Source organism: Drosophila yakuba, chromosome 3L (genome assembly GCF_016746365.2).
Source record: "Drosophila yakuba strain Tai18E2 chromosome 3L, Prin_Dyak_Tai18E2_2.1, whole genome shotgun sequence".
NCBI lineage: Eukaryota > Metazoa > Arthropoda > Insecta > Diptera > Drosophilidae > Drosophila > Drosophila yakuba.
In genome coordinates, this window is record NC_052529.2 from 4,479,618 (window position 1) to 4,502,642 (window position 23,025).

Here is a 23,025-nt window from a genome sequence, read left to right on the forward strand (position 1 = left end):
GAAAGGAAAGTGTCGTTGAAAATATTAATATTTTTAAAACCTTCTGAATCAACAACTGAAATCAATGACAATGTTTTCGACACTCCAACACCCTTTTTGTGACAATTGATATAGTTTTTTTTCAGTGCATATATTTAGCGTATTTTTCATCGTGTTTGTGTGTGTTTATTTTTCGGGCTGCCCGGTTCATTTGTCAAATTTCACCGCGCCCCCAAGAGATCCCCGGTAGATATATCTCGAGATCTGTTGGTCGGATCGGATCTCGTGTTGTTGCCGTTGTTATTTGAGCAAACATTCAACACTTGAGCCGAGAGATTTTCGTGGCCAGGTCCAACAACTCAATTCCCAGAGGCCCCTACCCCTGTCCCTTGCCCCTGCCACTGCCCCTCTTCCTGCCCCTTCAACTCTCCCTCCGCGGCAATGAAATTATGAATGATGTGATACTTTTGCCATTGAGATGTTTTCACAGTCGCGGGGCCCATGACATGCCCCGGCCATATCTTATTTGCTATATCTACATCGCTCGCGAGATTGGAAACTGGCAACTCGACTGGCTGCTGACTGGTTTCTGGTTGCCAGTTATATGAGTTACCCACATCCCATGGCCCCAAGTTCCCCATTCCAATTGTTGCTGCCGTGTTTGTGTTATTTCTGCTGGAAATGAGCGATCGCGTGCAATAATTTGTAGACGACTTTGCCGTCGCGCAGACTTTCAGGCCATAGCATTCACAGTATCCAGAATCGTGAATCCAGTGTCCAGTATTCGGAATCGGAATCGTTGCTGTTGCTGCACATGCTGCACATCATTTTTCAAAATCATTCAAACACTTGTTAAATATTTTCTTAACCGATTGATGATGATTGTGACTCGCCGAGGTAGAATCATCATTCTGCTACAAAATTATTTGTGTTTATCAATAGAACTGCGCTGAAAAAGGGTCCAAAGTCTCGGAACTTCGATCTCTGTTTCGGTGTCAGTGCACAGAAAATAATTCTTTACTTCTTTGATGTTTAAATGTCGAGGGATATATTTCTAAAGCCTTTTTAATTAAAGAATATGCGTAAAGAGTTCATTCTGCTATTGTAAATTAATTGTAGAATTTTTCGAACTATTGTATTGATATGTTTTCTGTGTACCCGTCAAAGGCATTGACTTATTACGATTTTGTTGGCCTTTTCACATCCACGCTGGCCCGCTGAAATTAATTGATATCTGTGGTATGCGCTTTGTTGGACTTTGATGAGAGGCGGCCCTCAGTCTTCGCTTTCCAGTCTTCGGAGCCCCGTTTCCAGTCTTCTGGCCACTTTGGGCACTGGACACTGATGATCGATTACAGAACGTGCCGGAGTCGTGTCGAGTGGCCATTGAAAACGGGGTCAAGAGTGGGGTATGCCATTCGGTGATTGGGTATGCAAATTTGCAGCAGATGCAATAAGCATTGTAATTCCTGGCCATTGGCCCATCATCACATCTCAACTCCTTCATCGCCTCGCTGGATCATCCATCCATCCATCCATCCATCCAACCATCTATACATCCAACCGTCGAGGAGGTCCCGGCCAGATCCGACAAAGGGAGCCCGCTCCTTTCAACACTTTTGAACACTTTCGACCATTCGAAGACCAACCTCATCGAATCTCAATCCGTCTCCATGTGCGTGTGACTCACGCCGCTTGGCATTTTAATTGATTTTGGGGGGCGCAAAAATCTTGTGCCAAAATCCCCAACGTCACCACACGACCCGCTGGCACACGTCCTATGGACTTCGCATAGGTGTCTGAATCACGGATTCCCAGGGGATAAGCTCCGTTTATAAGTCGAGAGAAGGAGGCTTGAAGAAGATGTGGGAAAATTGGTTCTGCAAGCTGTCATGGCTTTATTTGGCTAAAAAGGTGCGGTGAAATAATTTATACTAAGTTTATTTTCTGCCACGCTTAAAATAATAAGCCATTTGTATGTGTTATTCAAGTTATTTATCTTTTTGAGTTATAGCTACGATGTACTTAACGAATATCTAGCTAAATCCCCCTTTTTCCGAGCCCCTGTGTTTTCGAGTAAGGCACGTACGAAAAACGCTGCTCACCTAGGAGCTGGAATGGGACATTCATCATGCTGCATTGCCAACTGCCTGACTCTTTGCATCCGAATCTGAATCCGAATCCAAATGCGCAACCGACTGCCTGCGTAGGCGTTACTGGTGGTCAACATCTCCTTCTCCTCGTGCCTCTCCTGCTCCTTCTCCCCTGCGCCGTGTTTACCTCCATTGGGCGTTGGAGCACGTAAAAATGTAACACCAACTGGCTGGATAAATGGAGGAGGTGCGGGCAGGAGGAATGAGACATCGACAACTTACGCATATCTGAGATGGCTCTTTGGTTTATTACTGGCTGAATAAGGCTGATTTTATAAAGGACTTTCAAAAACATAACAGTGAGTCTTGAAAACACAATAATTAAAATTAATTACCAATACTTGGTTGATTTAAACAATATTATTAATCAATGCGCAGTGTCGAAATGATGTGCTCAATAATAAAATAAAAATCTGAGGAGCAAAAGATGAGTAATTTGTAAAGACTTCGTGTCATATCTTTTATAAAAGTCTAAGGAAAATGTTGTTATAAATCAGTAGTATTTATATTATTTGTATTATTTTTAGTGCTAGCATTCCATTATTCATTACCATCAGTCAGCACTGGTGCTCCTGTTCCATCGACTGTGCCATGTGGGCGAGTGGATGCGAATCCCTTGCCCTTTGCCTTTGCCTTCACCATTGCCGTTGCCTTTGCTGGCCACCGAGTTTGCTTAACTTAAGTTAACTGGGCGCGCACAGGACACCCAGCTGTGGTCGCCGGGCCAACAAGCCGTCGGTGGTTGCTGCTGCTGCTCCTGAAGCTGCAACACAAACAGCAACGGCAGCAACACCGGGGACAAGCAGCAACATGGGCAGCGACAACGTGAACGCAGGCGACTCCTTCTTGCCTCCCAACTACGCCGACAACTTTGGCAGTACACCTCAATGTTTGTGCAAGCAACATTCGCATGCAAGTCAGCAAAGTTTGCATTGACACGCAGCAGCGGCAGCAGCAGCAGCAGCAGCAACAGCAGCAGCCGCATCAGCACTGAATTTGCATAAAGGCAAAGGAGGGTCAGGTGAAAGGGGGCAACCAACTGCTCTGCTGGTGTCATGGTGCCCAAAAAACCAGACAAACGCCAAGTGCACAGCATGGCAAACGAGGAAGGAGCCCCAGTCGCGCTGCCCATGATGAAGATGGACGTGTTGCTGGTGGCTTCCCATCAGCAGCAGCAGCAGGAGCCGCAGCAGTAACTGCAACTGCAACAGCAGCAACAGCAGCAGCAACAACAACAGACCCATTAGGCCGCACATAAACTGCATGCAATGAAATTTACTCCTGCGGCGTGGCCATGTTGCTACTGCACTGGAGTTGCTGCTGTGTCTGACTTATGGCAATTGCCAATGCAACATTTGTTGCTGCCGGGAATGCCTCTGTTAAGGATGGGGGCGTGACCGGTCCGCCAAGAACTCCCTACTTTCGGATAAAGGGATATATTTAAAAGCCAATTACTACGCCCGCCAAACAATATCCGTTAAGTAGGCACATACCTATCCTAACTACTACTTCAAAGTTTGTCAGCAAACTACCAGCAGCAATTGTCGTAAACTAAATTCGTAGTTAATCAGCAGATCTATGAAGTATAGAAAGTACTAAGACTTAGCAGTCTCAGCAATAAAATGAGTTTGTTCTATCTTAAATACAATGTCTAGGTTGTCAGCTTTAAATATGAACAAGTCATCAAAAAGGTACGCAAGTTGAACGCATCCTGTATTAAATTAGACTTTTAATGTTTTTGGAATTTGACGAGTATATTCCCGTGATTTTTGATATGAAAATAAAATTGCTAAGCTGATCCAATATACCGATTTACCATCGTGATTGCTCACGCCACAATCTGCAGCTCAATCACGCGACAATCTCGAATGGCTGCTGAAGTTCCTGTTGTTTTTGGTGGCTGAAAGGCAATTTTTTTATTTCACTTACCCCCCGCAAACATTTGTTTCAACACGTACGCGCAAATGAGTTTACAAGGTGCGATATTCATGTTGCTGCTGCGTCTTTGGGCCGATATGTTGCTGCTGCTGCTGATGTTGCTGCTTGTCAATATTTACTATGCAGCATGTTGCCGCCGCGTACAGAACTTGGCTAATCGTATTTTAGCCATTTTATGTATATTAATAGCTGAGCGACAGTAAAAAGTTTGTGCCCCTCATGTGCTGCCTCATTTCACGTTCTCATTCGCAATTCTCATTCCTTCGTTTTATTGATTTTTTTTCAGTGCCCTTGTCTTTTGGTATAATTTTAATTAACGCATTCGAAGATGTTGCTGCTGCGGCTGCTGTTGTTGTTGTCGCCTCCTGCTGCTGCTGCTTTTGCTGCTTCTGCTGTCGTTGTCTTTTTGGCCAACATGCTAAAAGGTGTTAATTGGCGAAATTTCCATGTAGAGCTTAACCAAAAACAGAACAGGCAACAGGGAAGCGAAAAGGGAGGAAGTGTCTGCAGGTTGTCCAGTCAACAAGATTTGCTTTATTAGCCATTTTCGGGTGGTGGCCACATTTCCACATCCACAACCACATCGACAACCACGATCACATCACATTTGGCCTTTTGTTTTGCCTTCGGCTTTGGGCCACACTTGCAATTTTAATGAGCCAACGGCGACAAGAATGACTCGTGCTGCAGAAGTGGTAAATATTTTCATGGTTTAATTTCATAAATTATGACAATTTCTTGTATTGAAATCCCCAAGTTATGTTACCACATCCCCATCGCCCCATCCCCATCGAATCCTTCAGGATCCAAGTGAATTATGCTCGCCACAGCAAATCAACTTAAAGTGCGGCGACGGGACACCGAAAAGCTCCTAAATTTTACTTAAGAACATCAATGGGCAGCTGACATCCAAGAGGTATTCGTTCTCTTTCTTTTTTTCAACTCTGAAAGGCCATGATGATGATGAGCGCAATGATGATCATCATTAACACCTTTCTGCCCGCGATCTCACTCACATGCGACCGAGCACAATACTTCTCAACAACAAGCTGGCAAAAAGACGAGGAAGAAATCGCAGCTATAAGTGAGTAAAGAAAATATAAGAAAATAATTCAAAATGAAATTTGCTTTATGATGCGCAACCGCTCGACGTTCCTACGCACAGTGGGCTGGAAGTGGCAAAACACGGCTGCAAAAGAATAAAATTCTTGCTTAATTCATTCAAGAAATGTAGACAACACTTACTTTGAACTAATCAGCAGTATACTATAAAACTTATAGTATTTGAGCTATTAGCAGTTTGTTTAACTATGGGAAAGTCCTTTGTTTACAGCAGAATCATGTGAAATTTAGGATCAAATAAAAATTGGTTTGGCCCCACTGTTCGCAGGACTATCTGCGTTGATATGAAATATGTGTCGGGCGGCAGGCAGCGGAGATTTATCGAGCGCGAAATGTAATACGCAAGCAACGTCCTCCACTGGGGCATGCCACTTGGAGGAGCTGGGGACTGGCACTTGGAACTGGCAACTGAAACCACTGGGAGCTGGGATCGGGAAGCGGAGCAGGACGAGAGCCGGGGTATCAGATCAGCGGCCACCGTTTTGAATTGGCTTAAGCGACGCCGCCGCCTTCGACGACAACAACAACAGCGGCAGCCGCAACATTCGGAGCAATACCAAATATATTACACTGAGAAAAATGTAAATATAAAACTCAATATAAGCTATATACCTTTAGTAACAAAGTTGAGTTACTAACTTATATGGATTATAGGAATTTAGGGGAAACATGTATATATAATATGATATTAATTTTTATTAGAAATTCCACACCTATTTTTCTGCCAGTGCCTGACATCAAGTGGGGCGATAGCCGGGGCAACTGGATGCTCGATTCGGTCCGCTTATAAACTGCATCCTGCTGCGATCCGCTGCCCCCGTGTGCGAGGATTCGGGATATGGGAGGGGAGGAGACCACGACAACGACTGGACATTAACTAATGCATGCATTTATTTTTGTTATTTGCTGGGGCGGTTCGAACTGGAGAACTGAAGAACTGAAGAGCTGAAGAAGTGAAGAACTGGCGGATCTCCTTTCTTATAGAGTGAGCGGGCGGCATGGACGAGATATGGGGAGGATCTGCTCCAATAACTCATGGTGACACTATTAAAGCGACGATTTGTAGCCGAGCATAAAATAAATGCGGATTAGACTTTATAAAGGACAAAATGCTCATGGCTGCGATTTATGGGATTTTGGGCGTGGTTGCAGGAAAACATACGAAATAATAATAAAATTCAAGACTTTGGAGTATTCATTTCAGTATTAGATATTGTACAAACATTGCAAGGGTAGTTTAAAAATCATTTTTTGACATTTTGTAGAAACTTAGAATTATAAAACTCTTTAGGTGCATTGTTTCCAAGCCAGCGGAAATTGCTATAAAATGCCGACCATGTTACACGAATGTTATCAAAATCAGTTGAGTAAATACAACCGAAACTCTCTCGTTTCGCAAAAAAAAACAAACGTGACAAATTTCGATGAATTCAACTGTGAAAAAATGGCAAAAGACTGCAGAAACAACAAGAAAATTTACCAACGATGACGATGACAGTGAGTAGAAGGCATAACAAAAACTTTTGCGCAACAAAAACTTTACACAAACTGAAATTTTGGGATTGGGATGGGAGGTAGGTAAGCAACTAAACAGTCGCTTAGATTTTGGCATTCACGATACAACTTTGTCTCTAGCCATTTATCTAGTGGGTGGCTGCAAGTCTTCTCTATTTGCGAAGTAAACAAAAGTTTTTGGCGCAAAAAAGCAATTCAAAGATGAAATTCAGCAGCAGGAACCCGCATCTAAACCAGAAATGGTAACAAAAACAGCCCAAGAACATACTTGGGTGAGGGGTATGGTGGTATAGAATACGAGGACAGCTGGTAGAACCCTACAATCCCGTCTGGATCCGGAAAAGAAGGGCATCCTTTAAGCAGTTCGCATATTTGAACGCGTTGAACGCGCGAAATTTCACAAGTTTCAAGAAAACTTCGCACCGAAACTTGATAAACAATCGTGTAAGAGAAAAAGTCTTTGGGTTTATCAAAGGCTTCCTTCTGGAGCTTGCAATAAATGTCAAGATTAAAAAAAATCACATAAGAAGTACATTAAGCTGTAAATAGTAATAATGCTAGAAATGATACAAAATTATTAAACAATATCGGGCGTAATAAAGTTATTCTACAGTAGTCACTCCCCTGCCACACCTGCAGCCAAGGATATTTGTTGGAAAAAGGACTTGCCCCTGGGGCTATTAGGCAACGCATTAATGAGGGTCAAAGTGCGTGTAAATGCAATGCAAATGTATGTTAAAGTGATTAGCAGCCTTCAAAGGACGGCGTTAAATCTGAGGGATCCAAATACACCAGAGGCTTAATTTGCGTCACCACCCCGCCCACAAAATGCCCAAGGACGAAGCCAACCCACCATACCACCCCCTGGGCCCAGAAATGCGTCGCACAGCAGCCGGCAATAAAAACAGTAAAAGAAACAAATAAAAAAAAAATAAAGGAGGAAATTATCACGAGTAACTATTTCTATTGCTGTGGATGATGATGATGATGATGATGAACTTTCCATTTTGACACTTCATTGAAGTCGACAGATGTGGGTTCGTCCTGGGTGCTCAACACTCAGCTCTGGGGTCCTGGATTCTCAGATCCTAACCAAAGAATTCGCACCCTCGCAAACTGAAACCCATTTTTGGGAGCGGGCCACGTGTGCCAGCAAAGGCATTGTGTGTGTGTGTGCGCCAGGATAAAAATGGTTCGAAGGATTCGAAGGAAACATTCACAAATGAAGTTGTAATCGGAAGTTGTTCGTTTGCCCACACCCCACACCCCCTACCCTTACCCCATCCCCTACCCCACCCCCTTGTACATATAAATTGAGCGACAATTGTACAAATTGTCAAGGCGGAAACGCTGGCAGGGATAAAATAGTTCCAGCTCGGATTCCATGCCATGTCCACTGTGCGGGCCAGCCCGAAATCCAGGGAGTCCTGCATGGACTGCATGGAGAGGGGGAGGTGCAGGGGTGGCCGGAATGCAGGATTAGGCAGCCAAAAGGGGTGTCCTTGCCACTGCCTAATACATATGTTCACTTTGTGTTCGCGCCTTGATCCTTTTTGCTATCGAGCAGAGGGCTGCGGGTATAAAGGGCATTTGATTGATTGAAAAGGAATAAAAATTATAAACGCAATGTATTTTAAAATACATATCTATATATTTTAACATACCTAATTAAAATATATATAAAAACTTTCTTATTTGTATACAATGTACATACATCTTTTCTAAATTAAACCATTAAATATCATATCTACATTTATTTCAACGAATTCATATTGTATTAAATCAAGGGGTATTTCCAAGTCCACCCCTTGCACTCGCACAGGTCTTTCGCCTTTTTTGCTTTTGTTGTGTTGCCCACAAATATTTGTTTTTAATAGTCCCTGGATTGCAATGTTTGAAATGCAAATAGGATTTCCGTTTACCCTCTTTTATCCTTTTTCCTGTGTACGTTTGTCTCTCTGTCTGTCGGTCTGTCTGTCAGTCTGTCTGTGTTGGCCAATTCCATTTGACAGTTGAATTGTTTTGATCCCGAGCATTTAGAGAAATAATAACACTTGTTTTCCAACGGCTGCTGTTTGCGCCCGAGATTAGTCAGTTAGTTGCCCAATTTGACACATGTTGAGATTGCAACCGGGCACCGAATCGAATCGCGCGACTTAATATACTCGTAGTAGTAGTAGTAGTTGCCTGGCAGCAACTGGACAATCAGACATTCTGGACAACCCAGGCAGATGGAATCGGAGGACCGACCAGGCAGAGAGACAGTGGGACCGCCGGCTTATCGGGCGAATTGATCGTTTTGAAAACGCTCAAAATGTGATGTGGTGGCATTTTCAACTTGTCTGCGTCTCAATATTTTTACTTTCTTTACGATCCAGCCGTGCAGTCCGAAGAACTGGTTCACGTTGGGATCCAACTTTTGTGGCCCCTCCTGCCCACCTGAGTTCCCCGGATCACCGCGTGTAATCGTGTCGTGTCCATTTCGATTATCACCAAAGTGAGTAATTTAATACCAATTTGGCGGTTCATGCGGCATAGACTTGAGAGAAATATGCTCGCCCCTAAATGTCAAATGTGAGCACCAGATGGGAAACGAAATCGAAATGGAAATGGAAATGGGTTCCCGAATGGGCAGCCTATTGAGATTGGGAGCTGGCTGCTGCTGGGATCTGGGATCTGGGATCTTGGATTTTTGTGATCATGGGAGCATGGCAGCATCAACTTGTAAGGCGGAAAAATCTTATCGCACTCGCGGGTATTTAGCTGGAATTTTAAAGGCATCGAGTCGGAGGAAAGACCAACTGGCAGCTTATAGCCATGAGATTACACTGAGCTAGTGCCTGTTGGCCAGTGACAATTTACAAGAGGAGTCTGCCAGATAAGACTGGATATCTTGACCAGGCTTAAGGCCTAGGTATCAATGGGCTTTTATTGAGACGTTATAAGTAGATCACAATTCGATATGGGGAATTGAAAAGGTGCAGGAAATAAGAGCAATATTGCCACAATAAAAGGGTAATAAAAAGGTCAAAAAGTGTCGCACAGATGTAAAAATCACTTTTTGGTGCAGCTAATAATTCCAACTAACTGTAAAAATCAACTTTATGCAGATTTTGAAAAAAAAAATTTTTGTTCAATTTTTGAGTTTTTTTAAGGTGGTGAAAAAATCGACCAAAAATAAAAATGTTTTTTTTGTTTGCCAATTGATTGGGGGGTTCAATGCGAGTAAATAGAGCCATGTCAATCCAAATTTGGACCAATATTTCCGTTGTTATGGGCAAAAAACCATTTATTTTGCATGAAACATTTTAACACCAACTTATGACAGAACTACAGGTTTTCGTTCGATTTCTAATCACAAAATCTAACTAAGAACACTAAAAACACTTAAATCCTTTTACAATTGTTTTACTTTTGCCTAAACTATCTTAAAGTGTATATAAGAGCTCCACATAATTTGGCCCGCTTTAAACTTATCTCCAGCCCTTCTTTCGCAAGTTTCACACCTCTTTTTTGGATGCCCCGGGAATTATTTTCAGCGAGTGACATAATATCCCAATTTGATCAGTCGCTCATGCTCAACTGACAAAGTACAAGACAAACTCGATGAGGGTAGACAGTTTTGGCCATCGCTGCTGCCATTTAACTGCACGATTTGTTGGGGGGCATCAGGTGTTATGACATCATTGACATTACTTTGGTCAGGCTTTTTGGCTCTATTGCACTTTTAAGAGCTCGTTAAATTAAAATAACAAAAACGATAATGCCCCAATGTTGTGAAACAGAGAGCTGGAGAACTGGAGAGAAGATCCAAATGCATCCCGGTCACTCGGTGATGAACACATTTCCCACGTTTGAGGCGGCGAAAAAACAAAAAAAAAAAAAACAAACGATTTTTATTTTAATTTTAATTTATTCAGAAGAAATCGGGACTGCGGCTATCGAACGGGAGACCCCAAATCCAAAACCGAAAATCAAAAACTAAAAAAACCAAAAACCTGCCCGGCGGATAACTCCCAGGCCTCGGGTTACATTCTTTTGTTGGAAATTTATGACTGGAGACGGAGACGGAGCCACCGTCGGAAAAGGTGGAAAAGGTGAAAATGCTGGAAACGGTGGAAAATGCCCGCGTGTTTAGCAGCGTTTAATGGCTCATTTCGAATTGATTTCTTTAACCGAGCACACACAAACGAAAAACACCGAGAAGTCGAAAATGCCAAATATAAAAACTTTTTAAATGCTGACTACCAAATTGAATATTTATTTATTAAACATTTTTCTAAAGGAGCAATAAGGTAATAAATTCTAAACTATATTATTAATCAATATTAGATTAATTTGTGAGCAACTTAAATTGTTCTACTTTTTTGTATACAATTTTTGTATACAATTGCAGTCTTGCTTTTTTTTCGCTGATTAACATTTCTTTACTCTTTCATATTACTTAAGAATGGGTAACTATTTTTCTGAGTGCCTCTACGCTGAGACATATAGACAGCCAACTGGCATGAGGGGGAGTTCTTCTTGGATTTTCATTCGTAGCGCCATGGAGATTTGTGTGCCGACTAGTTTTCGGGGGCTGGCTTTTAGTGGAAAAGCTGTAAAACTTGTTGAAATGCTTGTAAGCATCGTAAAAATGCGCACTGTGAGGAGTCTATTACAAAGATGCCATCGTGCTGATAGCCCAGCAACCGCAACCGAAACCGAGCCTACTTAATGGCTTTGGAAAGGTGCACCCGGCTCCAAGTTGCAAGTTCGAGTTGGAATCCCGAAATCCAAAAATCCGAATCCAGGTCCGATTTTGAGGCACCTTCTTCAAGTCATCAGCAGTCGAATGATGCGCGCATTTCCGCGCACTCGTCTGGAAAATTGTGTGTTGAGATGGGCCATTAAATTGGCAACACATTGTTGCCACTAAGCCAGCGAACTTGATTTTGACCAGCTGTTCTGAGCCGTGGGTGGGTTGGTGCACATCATAAATCCGATGATTGTTAGGCAAAACCGAGAAGTTATGGGGTTTATTAGCCGGCAAATTCACCGGGTCGTGAGCGAAAGTATGAGGGGGAGTTATGTGAGCACTACGCTGTTGTTTGTTCAATTTTAGTAATTAACATTTTAGTTGGCAAGTGTTTAATGCTTCATTGCATGGGTTAAACGCGGAATAACTTGTAAATCATTTTCACGTCGTTAATTATAACTGAGTTGAATAAATCCTAGCTTTATGGGGGCTTACATTAAGTGTGTCTGAATGTAAATTATATAAATGGTTGCCTATAATGGCAAATAATGAAAAAAACTACATCTTAATTAATACTTTCAGAACCGCTTTCAGAAGTGTTAAAATATTATTTACAGGATTTAAATGGCAGAGTATCACTTTGAATTCAAAATTCCCTTTTATAGTTTTGCTAAGCTGACGATTTAAAAGCCTTTCCATTGAATCAATATTAATGAACTCCGACGCCATTCACATCAATCAAAATTTTAAACATGGAACGTGCTATATAAAACCTTAAATGGAACCCGCTTGACACTTTGCTCGAGTTTTATTACCCGACTTTGGGACGCCCAAAAATAATTTATTTATGCTTTTGACCGCATAATTAGACCGCAAGCAAATCATAGATCGTAGTTCCGCATAAAAAAACAACCAAAAACTATACCTGCAGCACATTAAGGAGCCATAAAATTTGGGGAAGCTCTTATTTTTAATGGACAGTGGATCAGCGAGCACAAATATTTTAGTAATGCCTTGAAACTAGATTCTTGTTTATAGAAAATCAATTAAAAAACTATTCCAATCGAAGTGGCTAATGAAAAAATGGAATTCCAAAGAATAGAGTCATTTGATGGTAAATCTCAATCGGACAAATTATAAAGTTTATTGGTTTTAAACTTTTATCTATTTTCAAGCATTTTTAACTGTAGTTTAATGGGAAAACTCGATGGTGTCATAAAATTAGTGCATACATGCGTATGTAAGGAAGTTCTCAGAAAATGCGTGAAATATAGGTTTATTTTGTTTCGTTAATTTTTTTTTGTCCTGGGTATATTGAATCCTGTTTTCGTAACATTCGCGTGTCCCACGCGAAATTCAAAAAGAATCAAACAAATGAGCCGAGAGCCCTCGAGCAATAACAATCCCTCCCCATCTGCATTCACTCCTTGTTGACTTTCCATGTCACAGGGATGGACACATAATTGCGCAATGATTGAGTCCAGATATACAGTGAAAACAAAAATGTATACCACCAAAATAGGGCGTCATTAATAAATAATCTTTTACTCTTTTGGTTATAGAGTTGTACAACCCCATAGACATTACCTATGGCAAGTTAAGTATCTTTTGTTAGAAACAACTACTGTATGCTTAAACCAATAAATATCTCTCAGTGTACATTTAGATTTCACTGCGTAGCCCCGGGCGCTTCCCACAATGTTGTGTCTTTGCCATTGTTAACTTGTTAATTTCGTTTGATTGATTTTTAATGCAGTCGCCAGCGAATTTGTCACCGAGTTAGAGGAGTATATTTATACAACTATAGTTATGATTAAATCAAGTGAGACTCGCACGCGACTTAGGGGCAGATCAAACAAAGGACGAAGCGCCAAGTGCAGCGAGTTCATTGAGTCAAAAGGAAGCCGGAGGCACGTGTCCTTAATCCGGTAATTACAGCCAGCGTCCTTCCACCGATTGTGGTTTGAATGCCAGGAGAGATACTGGCATATTGGACACAATGCTATACGAGATGCAATCCGAGAGATACGCGATGCCAGTGTAGATTTGGGTGTTTTTGGGAACACAGGAGGGAGATTCTTTCCCAGGCCGGGGTGTAACAAGTTAATTTATGCCCGATCCCGGGGCACAGATAAATGGTAAACCTACCGATTTGATTTTCCTCCGTTTTCGGGGCTTAAGGTATCAGATATCGGGTTTCGGGGCAACCTGTTGACAAGTTGCCACATTCAAAAACGAGAAATGAGTAGAGGGGCACATGGAAAATGTTAAATGCTTGTAAGCCCATATCTAGTCGCTACTAAGATGTGGCCACAATAATAGAGTTATCACTGGTTTGCCGGTCAAACCGAACCACTACGTTTATGTGGCACCCAGCATTTGTGATTAATTGCCTGTGTTTGGGTTTGCGCTTTTAATTTTAACCGCCATCTGCGGTGTCATCCCCCAGATATTAATTCACTGTCTCCGTGGCTTTTGCGTTGAAAAATTTCCTTTGTGCGTTCCATTGTCTAACTCCAAATCCAACTTAGACCTACGCTCCAGCGTCCACACATATTTATTCGGTATTAATTCAGTCGATGGCGGCACGGCGCAACAAAGTCGAATCGATTTTTTATGAAAATCTTTCAGTCTCTTATGGGCTTTTAAATGTTTAATCGCTTATGAATTTCGATACTAAAGCGATGCCTTTGCTATCTCAAAATGACGAGTGCGTCATTGATCCACAAAAGAATCGGTAATTTAAAGAAGCTAAAGCAAAAGATGCGGAGATTAGCTTGTGGATTGTGTGCTAAAATGAAATGATGGCTTAATGTGCGAAATTTGCATAGGTCATAGTGCTGAAAATGGGCTCTTAAAAAGATGTATCTACATCCTACATTTGCCTAATATGTGTTCAACTAAAAACCTTTATTATTTGAAACTTGTAACGAGATAGGTGTAAACTAGCAGCCTCAATTAATGTTTGTTAGCTGCCAAAAGCAATCATCTCGAACTTATTCACATCCTTAATTTAACCTTTTGGGGCACTTTTAAATGCTTTAAATTGCTGTCCCCCTCGATTTGGTTGCAGGTGGCAGGTGGCAGGTGGCAGGTTGCTGTTGCAGTTGCAATTGCTGCTGCGCTCGTTGACTTTGGTCTTGCTTGCCGTGTGTGCTGCACTTTGTGTTACGCCAAAAATGCGCCACAAAGTTAAACGAGAGCTACATCAAATGCGGAAAGCACAGCAGCTGCAGCAGCAGCAACAACAGCAACAACAAGCGTTGCAACATTGGTGTTGCAAGTGCAGCATTGCACTTTGCAGCCATTGCACTTTGCATAACGGTCCCTCGCCCCACTGTTTGCCTGTGTGCGTTGCGGTGTTCGGCCATTTTGTGAATGCATGCATTTATCGCACACACACACACAGTCATACACACACACTGCGTGTATCTATGTCGTTGTATCTGTGTTTGTATATCATTACTTATCAGATACTTATTATGAGCACACGATATCGTATATTTTGGCATGCTCCTCCGCTTTTGTTGCTCTGTGTGCGTTTCTGCGTGTGTGTGTGTGTGTGCGTGCGAGTGTGTGTGTTTGGTAAATATGCAAATGAGCCTGTTTGTTGCCACTACTGTTTGCCATTGTTGTTGTTGTTGCTTGCTGCTGCCGTTGTCGCACGTTGATTATTGTTGTTGCTGTTGCTGTTGCTGCTGCCGGTGTCGGTGTTTTTGTAGTTGTTATATTGGACATGGGTATGCCGCCAAACGACAAGCAGCAAACATTTGATTATGATACGAAATCGATATAATTTAAACGATGACCAATGCCCAAAACACCTGAGGCCAAAAGCAGTTCAAAGGGCATGCAGATGTGGCACTTAATGCTCCAGTAGCTGATAAGATTTAAAATCTCCTCCAACTACACAAGCTCAGTTAACTTTAGGAAGGAACCAACTATATTGTATCCCATTTTCAATTCAATCAATCCTTTGGATTCTCTTACAGCAAGCACCGAGTTTTGATACCCTGTATGTTCTTATGTTTCTATTGACTATTCCATTTTTTTTGTTGCTCCCTTTGAGCGACGAGGGCAAACAGCGGCAATTGGCTTTCATGACAGGTGGCTGCCTCTTTTTTTTTAGCATTGCTTAGAAGTGGCAGTTGCATCTTGGCTGCCATTCATCAAGTTGGGACCCCATAACGCCCCCAAGTTTTTTTTGGGGTCGACTGGGCGAGTGGGAGAAGAGGGAGAACATCGCGTGTGCGAAGCGTCGGCGCTCGTTTTAACGCCTTTTTAAGTTTAGCCGCCAAACAAGTGCAGTTCTCAACCCCAGCGAACAACAATTGCAGATACACGAAAACTAATTACAGATTCTAATCGCGTCATACTCTTCTCGTACTTCGTGTGCAGAAGCCATCAATTTTGGGGGGGGTTTCTTCTGCTCGCAAAACTTTTGCATGCCGCGGCACCTCAACATCATTTTTTCACCTTTTTCCTGTCGCTGTTTTGTGTATTTTTTCACTGTACTCGGCTTTTGTTATTATTTATTTGCCTTTGCTTTCAAAGTCTCTGGCATTTTTTTCTCGCGTTTCTAGGCTAGCTTCTTTCCTTGGCTTTGTTGAGTAGTGCAACGGAAATGGTTGTAGACGCGGAAGTGAATTGTTAGGCGCCTTTACCGCCCCTTTGAAGTGCGAATAACAAAAGGGGCACAAAGCTAACGGGAGAGGGTCTTTGAGCTGAATATATGATATATTTTAAAAAAAAGTTCTTAGCTTTTAATAGTACAACATTAGAATTTGCCTAGACATAATACTGAAAGTTATGATCATGTAACATATTTTTCTATAATATTACACTCCTATTTTATATTCACTTTCCAAAATTATAACTAAAACGTTTTAAACACAACATAAACGATTTATGTCTTGTTTATATATTTTACAATAATTATTTCTTATTTTTAAATTTTGTACATAAATATTTAAGCTCGAGCGTATAAATAATATTTATTATAATTTATTTGATAGACATATCATAAAAATTTCCCACCGAACACGTAGCCATTGTGTTAGTGGAACCCACAATCGTTTTGCCGGCGCTAGAACTCGCCAGCACAGAAAGTGGAAAAGTGCGGTGAAAACGCCTTCTGGCAGGCGGATTTCCCGGAATCGGACTAACAGAGCGCCAGGAGCAGGGCAAGGACATAACTCAGAGTGCCGGACTTCGTTGCAGCCAACAGCTGTTTTTGCGGCCAGAAGCAGCTGAAAATCGGAATTAAGCCGAAACACCCTGTCTCAAAAGTCAGGCACTCAGTCGAGCGAAACACTTGGAATTTTGGGTAACGCCCCTTGAGTGGATTTCTCAGTGGTTGGGCACACAGCAACTTGAGTGACTTTTGGGTTGAGTGCTTTCGCCACTGCGACGACGCAAACTCACAAAACAAAAAAAAATATATTGAAAAACAAACAAACAGAGGGAAAAAAAATAAACTGAAGCATGTGGAAAATAAAAGAAAAAAGAGGGGGGGGCAACTTTGCGACGGCTCTCGAAACAAAATGGCAACCATGAAAAGCGGAAAATGCTCAGCAATGCGAGATGGAAAACTGAAAACTGTAAAAAGGCAGCGGCGGCGCGGACGTTTGTTTGACTTTTCGCATTTTGGAAAGTTTTTCAAGTGCTCACCACACATGCTCCATGACTCCACCAGTTCCCCACCCACTTTGCAGCCCGCTTTTCCACCCCGTTTTCCGGCTGCCTTGCAAAATATTTATGCAAGTCAAGCGTCGGGCATTTATGAACTGTCAAACATTCTCAACGCAATTCCAATGAATTTGATACTTTAACATTTTCGTAAAATGACTGACAAGTGGGCATCGACATCGTGGCGGGCCTGGGAAAGCGGGGAAAAATGGGGGAAACTGGGGGAAATCTGAAAAGGGGGTAAGCACACACACACAAGGACTCACACTTGGCGTCAAATTGGCGGTGTTAGTGCCATATGTGGGTGTTATCTGTGTGTGGCAAAAGGGTGTTTTCTGTGTGCCCGGGGATGACTTGGGGTTTTGGGGATGGAATCGAGCAATTTCCACTTGCTGCAATATGTCATACGGAGATGAACTCTTGAATTGACATACTAAATGGCAAATGGAGGCCTTTAAAATGGGCATCTGGAATTCAAGGAAAATTCGCATTAAAGCCTTGAGGGAATCGTAAAGCAGTTAAAGATTTATGGATTTAATTACAACACTGGTAAGTGATGTTTCTTATTAACCAACTAATATACATTCACATGTTAGCAGCAATTTCCTCCTTCCTTTTCTAGTAGGACTTGTCTTGCTGACTGTGTATTTGTAATGTGGTTATTTCTTGAACACCGGGTGTATAAATAATAATAAACGCGGCATAACTCGTTTCTCCTCAAGAGAAAACCATATCCTGAGAATCCTCAGCATTCCCATCATCCCAATCGCCAATTGAAGGCGCTCGGCCATAAAATCCAGCCGAAACGTTCGACTTCATTAGAAGTAAGCCGAGTTCGGAGGTGAGAAAAGCCAAGTAAATAGAGTGCAATCATAACAAAGCGCCAAGTCCAAAGATAGCGCCGTCTACAGATTCCGAGTGCTAAGTGCGAGGTGTGAAATCAGGTGAAAACTCTAGAAATTCCGGCGAAGTTGTAAACGGAAAACTCGCCCATTTTAATTGTATTTGTGTAATTTTTTTCACCCAGGCCTTTTTGTGGGGGCCATTTGGCGTCAACTTTTAAATCAAATATGGCGCCGACTGTTGGAAAAGGAAAATGAAAGCAGCATATTTTCAAATGGAGTTGGAGTTGGCTGGAAACCTGAAACAAAAGGCAGCCGTTGTTCATTTGCATAAACGGAATAGTGGGCTGGTGGGTGGAGGTTTTCCGACTGGGTGGTTTATTTCTGGGTGGTGCTGGGAGCAGGTTCGTTGAGCGGCGCTAACAGGATATGCCAGTGAAGCACCAATAATCCTTTTAATAAATATGATATCGCAAAGGACCACAAAAAGCCACAGCGGTAACCGAGGTAGCTCATCCTCATCCTTAACGCTTTCCCCCCACCGACTTTTCCAGCTCCCCGGCTTTTTTGGCTGCCGGCATCATTTGCATTTTATGCAAATTTTCGGCACCAGGCACCAGGCACCAGGCGGAATGTGGCAAACGTTTCGAAGGATACACAGGACACCAGTCAGCCATGGCTACCCATCCGCTCTGTGTCTCTTTACAAAGCGAATATGTAAATGAAAAGTTCTGATGTTTTTTAAAAAGCTACCAAAAATAAACAACATAAAAATGCGCAAAATGGTTGCCCAAATGGAAATGGAAATGGAAAATTCAACAAAATGCATATTTACTGCTTGCTATAGAAGGGCTCCAAGGGGGGGTGTACGGGGTATTGGAGAAGTTTTAAAGAATTTTATGGAAAGGAAAACGAGGGGAAATTATTCCATATTCTTGAACTGCACTTTTTGTAATTTCTTAGTTATAAGTTTAAGTATTTAATAATTTGTAATTAATGAATAATATTTGAAGACGTTTTTAAATTGTAAAAAGACAAGAGTAAGTAAGGTAAATAATTTAGTTTCTTATCTAAATTGAAGAAAGGAGGTAAGAGGTAAATTCAAACATTAAATCTCCAACAAATCTCTGTAGAACATTAACGCCCATTTGATAGAAAGCCTGAGCACTTGTCATTCGTTTCCTTGGCATCCTTTGATGTTTGCTCTGGTTGTTGGAAAATATGTCGAATATTTTCACAGGCGGAGGCATCACAAATACAAACACACCCATATGGCAAACAGACAAGAAGAACTTTTTTTCTCGCATGTGTGAGTATTTGCATGCAAATTGTTTGCCCTTTAAAATATGCACAAATATCAAAATGTTCCCCCTTTTTGCAAAGTTAAAAATCTCTGTGCTTAAGAAAAGAAAAGCCATATGCACTGCTTTAAAGTGGGTGAAAAGCGAATAAGGGTTTTCCAAAAATATTTCCCTATTTCAACCCTATTACCCCCAAAAAAAAAAAGACCACCTGCAATTTGAACTATGACCGCAATCAAAGGCCATTGATCTCGGCAATTTTTGCACGGCCTAATCATTAACAACAATTGCCGCAATTTGCCACATGATGACACACAGCGATTATCATCGCGATTATATCATCGAATAACAAACATGGACATTTTCATAATTTCCGAGATGAGCCGAGAAAAAAGGAAAACAAACGGGGCAACCAGCAAATGCAAATAGGCGTGAATCGCGACGAAATAAAACTAAAAACCCCCTTTGTAAAACAAGTTGCCAGGGTTGCCAGGGTAGCCGGGGTTTCCAGGATCCTGATTCGGGCGTCTGATGCCGCTGCCCAGTCGCGCATTTAATTCAATTTGTTAATTTACAAATCCGCAAAACTATTTGCCAGCGAGGGAGTCTGTCTGCCATGTGGTTTTGCGTGGATGAGCGGTGCGATTTGTAGGCGATAACTGCAACTTGTTATTACAACATGAATTTGCAGTTCAAAAAAAATATATAAAGTTGTAACCTACCAGAATCATTACCTTTAAATGAATTAAGTTTAACACATACCAGTCATATAATAAAATGTATTTTCTGAAAGGCTCGAAAAATGGGTAAGCGAAATTGAATTGCTGTGCAACCTGTTTTCAAGGCACAGCTTCAATTGTTTTCAGTGTACTTGCGAGTGTTGGTAGTCGAAAAGTTCTCATATTTCAATAATTGTGATACTTTTCGCCTGATTTCAGTTTATTTTATTTTTTTGACGAGCGCGACTGGCGGCAACAATAAAATCAATTGAAATGTGTTGGCAAACATGTCAAAATAAATTATAGAGAACATGTCCGTGTGGTTGGTTGAGTGTGGTGTTGTGCGAAGTGGTTTGTTGTGCGACAGGGTATGGGTATGGGTATGAGTATGGGTTTGGTGTGGGTTTTGGGTTTTGGATTTGGGATTTCGAGTGTGGGTTGTTTGCTCTATGGTGGTGTTTGCACGGGGTGTTATGCAAGTGTGGCAACCGCAGAAACCGAATTTTAATTTGCACGCTAGCAGCATTTGAAACTGGTTGAGGCAGCCAGCCGACAGAGACCGGAACCCTTCGGGATCTAAGCGGCTTACAAAGGATCTCTTTCGCTTTCGAACAGCAGCAGGAAATCAGCGGTAGCCACCCCTCTGGAATGCACAAAGGACCCAAAGGGATTGCGCAACGCGAACGCCTATTTACAGGGAATAATTAAGTTAAGTCTTGGCTGAACAGGAAATAAAAAGAACAAAAGTCGAGAGTCGACGTCACTCGCGTAACCAGGGGAGGGGTTGTGGGTGGGGTCAAAGGTTGAAGGTCGGGGAAGTGGGAGGATATGTCGCAAGAGGCGGAGTCAGCTTCAAAGGACACACTTCAATTCAGAGACTGCCTAATCCATGAAAGCCTTTTTTTCCGTTGCTCACAAGTGTGCTAAGCTTCAAAAATCGTTGAGGGTTTAGAATGGAATGAGGCAATTTTTGATTATAACACGCAAATTATAGATAATTAAAGAACAATTCAAACTTATTTCATAACTAAACTTAATTTCACTTTTTTTTTATATCTGTGTAAGTAACATGACTTATATTACTTATACTAAAACTATTCTAGAGAGCACAAAAGACCCCCTAAGTTGTAATACCTTCCAAGCCTGGGAACCGATCATCTTCCATATATGTATATTCCCATATTCACAATCGTTTTCACGCTGATTCACGCCCACAAAGAGTCCACTCTATTAGAGTGGACCACCGTTAGGCTGAAGGTGATCTGCTCACCCATTTTCCCAGGCCCAAAGCTATATAGCACATCGATACACCTTCCCATTCCCAAATCAAGTTGCAGTTTCGACACCTTGCGGCCAAAGTTGAGCTCGGAATGGATCTTGGGTTTGGATTTGGCTTGCGGTCTGGGATACGAGAGATCATTGGGATCCATAAATCAACACGGCGAAAGATCATTAAAAGAGAATCTCTGCTATCATAATAAAGAAATCACACGAGAAAACAAACGCAGAAGACAGAGAGATCTCTCTTTTGATTTGATCGCTCAATCAAAATGATAAATGAAAATTAATATTTCTTAATATTGTTTACAAAAGTGAGAATTTCGGTGTATATCCTACAAGAGCTTTTTTTCTGTGTTTCTGTGGGTAAAAGGCGTTGCTGACTGGGGGTAATATAAGCATCTATTTTTCACTGCTTTCGGTTCATTGTTTGATAAGAATTATTGCAACATATCAATCACGAGGTTAAGTGGGATCTGTGAAATGTGAGCGAACATGCATCAAGCAGCACGCAACTACTTGGCCATCCAATATATTCAGTCCACAAAATGAAAACATTAACATTAACCGGGAACAACAGAAAATGGTCAGAAATGTACACACCGGGCCCCAAAAACAACAGCGGAAAGTTGCGGCCACCGACATTCATCAACATCAACATCAAAAACAAACAGCAAAAGGCGCGTTGCCCATTCCGCCGCTGCCCTCTCTATAAAGAGGGTTCCATAACCCAAGCCATCCACATCCACATCCATACCCATTCCCATTTCACCTTCGGCTCGATTTATAGTTAAGACCTCTTGAGGTGTTCGCCGCTTTTTGGCGGTTGTCGCGGTTTCTCTGAGCCCGGAATTATTATCCCGCACTTTAGGCGATTAATTGACTTTATGACTCCGTCGGGGAATGGGGTGATTTTATAGAACAACCTTATTACAGAGCCTGTGAGGCAATGGGGTTCCAATTAGTTAGCGCTTCGCTGCAGCTGGAAAAGACTTTCCCAGGCGACGAAGACTTCCATACAGATAGAGTGTAGAAACCCTCAGAAAACTGCGAATTTTAGATTATAATACATTGTTAGACAAGGAAAATATTAAATAAAATATGTTGCACATAACTTATAATATGGTAAGTATATTTTAAGTATATTCCTAACTCTCCAACTGACAGCATTTCTTGTACTGCCCGGATAAGCCTTGAATTCATTGATTTGCAGCAAATCGTGTGACTAACCCTATAATGCCCCCATTATTTCCGTTAACATCTCTCACTGGAGTCCCGAAAAAAAACCGATGCCACTTCAAAATAATCCCATTTCAGAGGGACCGCCATCGTATTCCGGTCTGTTGGTCCAGTCGAGCGTAAGAAAGGCTGACTTTAAGCAAATTAGCAATTCCACAAAAGTGTCGCCTCGCCCTTAACCCTTGTGTGGCCGTAGCTATGCTCTGCCTTAACCCCTCACTGGCCTAATCGTGGCACGTGCTTCGACATATTTGATCACAGGGCTGTGTCTCTTCTTTTCTGAATAAAAAGAAGAAAATGCGGAACAACACTCGAAAGGGCCAAAGTTGTGTAGCCACCACACATAAAGATAATCCAATCTTATGCTGCTAATTTTACAGCATCCCGAAAATGAAATAAAATCAAATCTCGTGTGTGGACGAGCGTGTGCAAATGTGGTTAGGGGTTGAGGTTTTTTCAAGGAGAGGGGAGGGGAGAGGGGTTCGGGGCACGGACCAAACCCAGATGAAACCG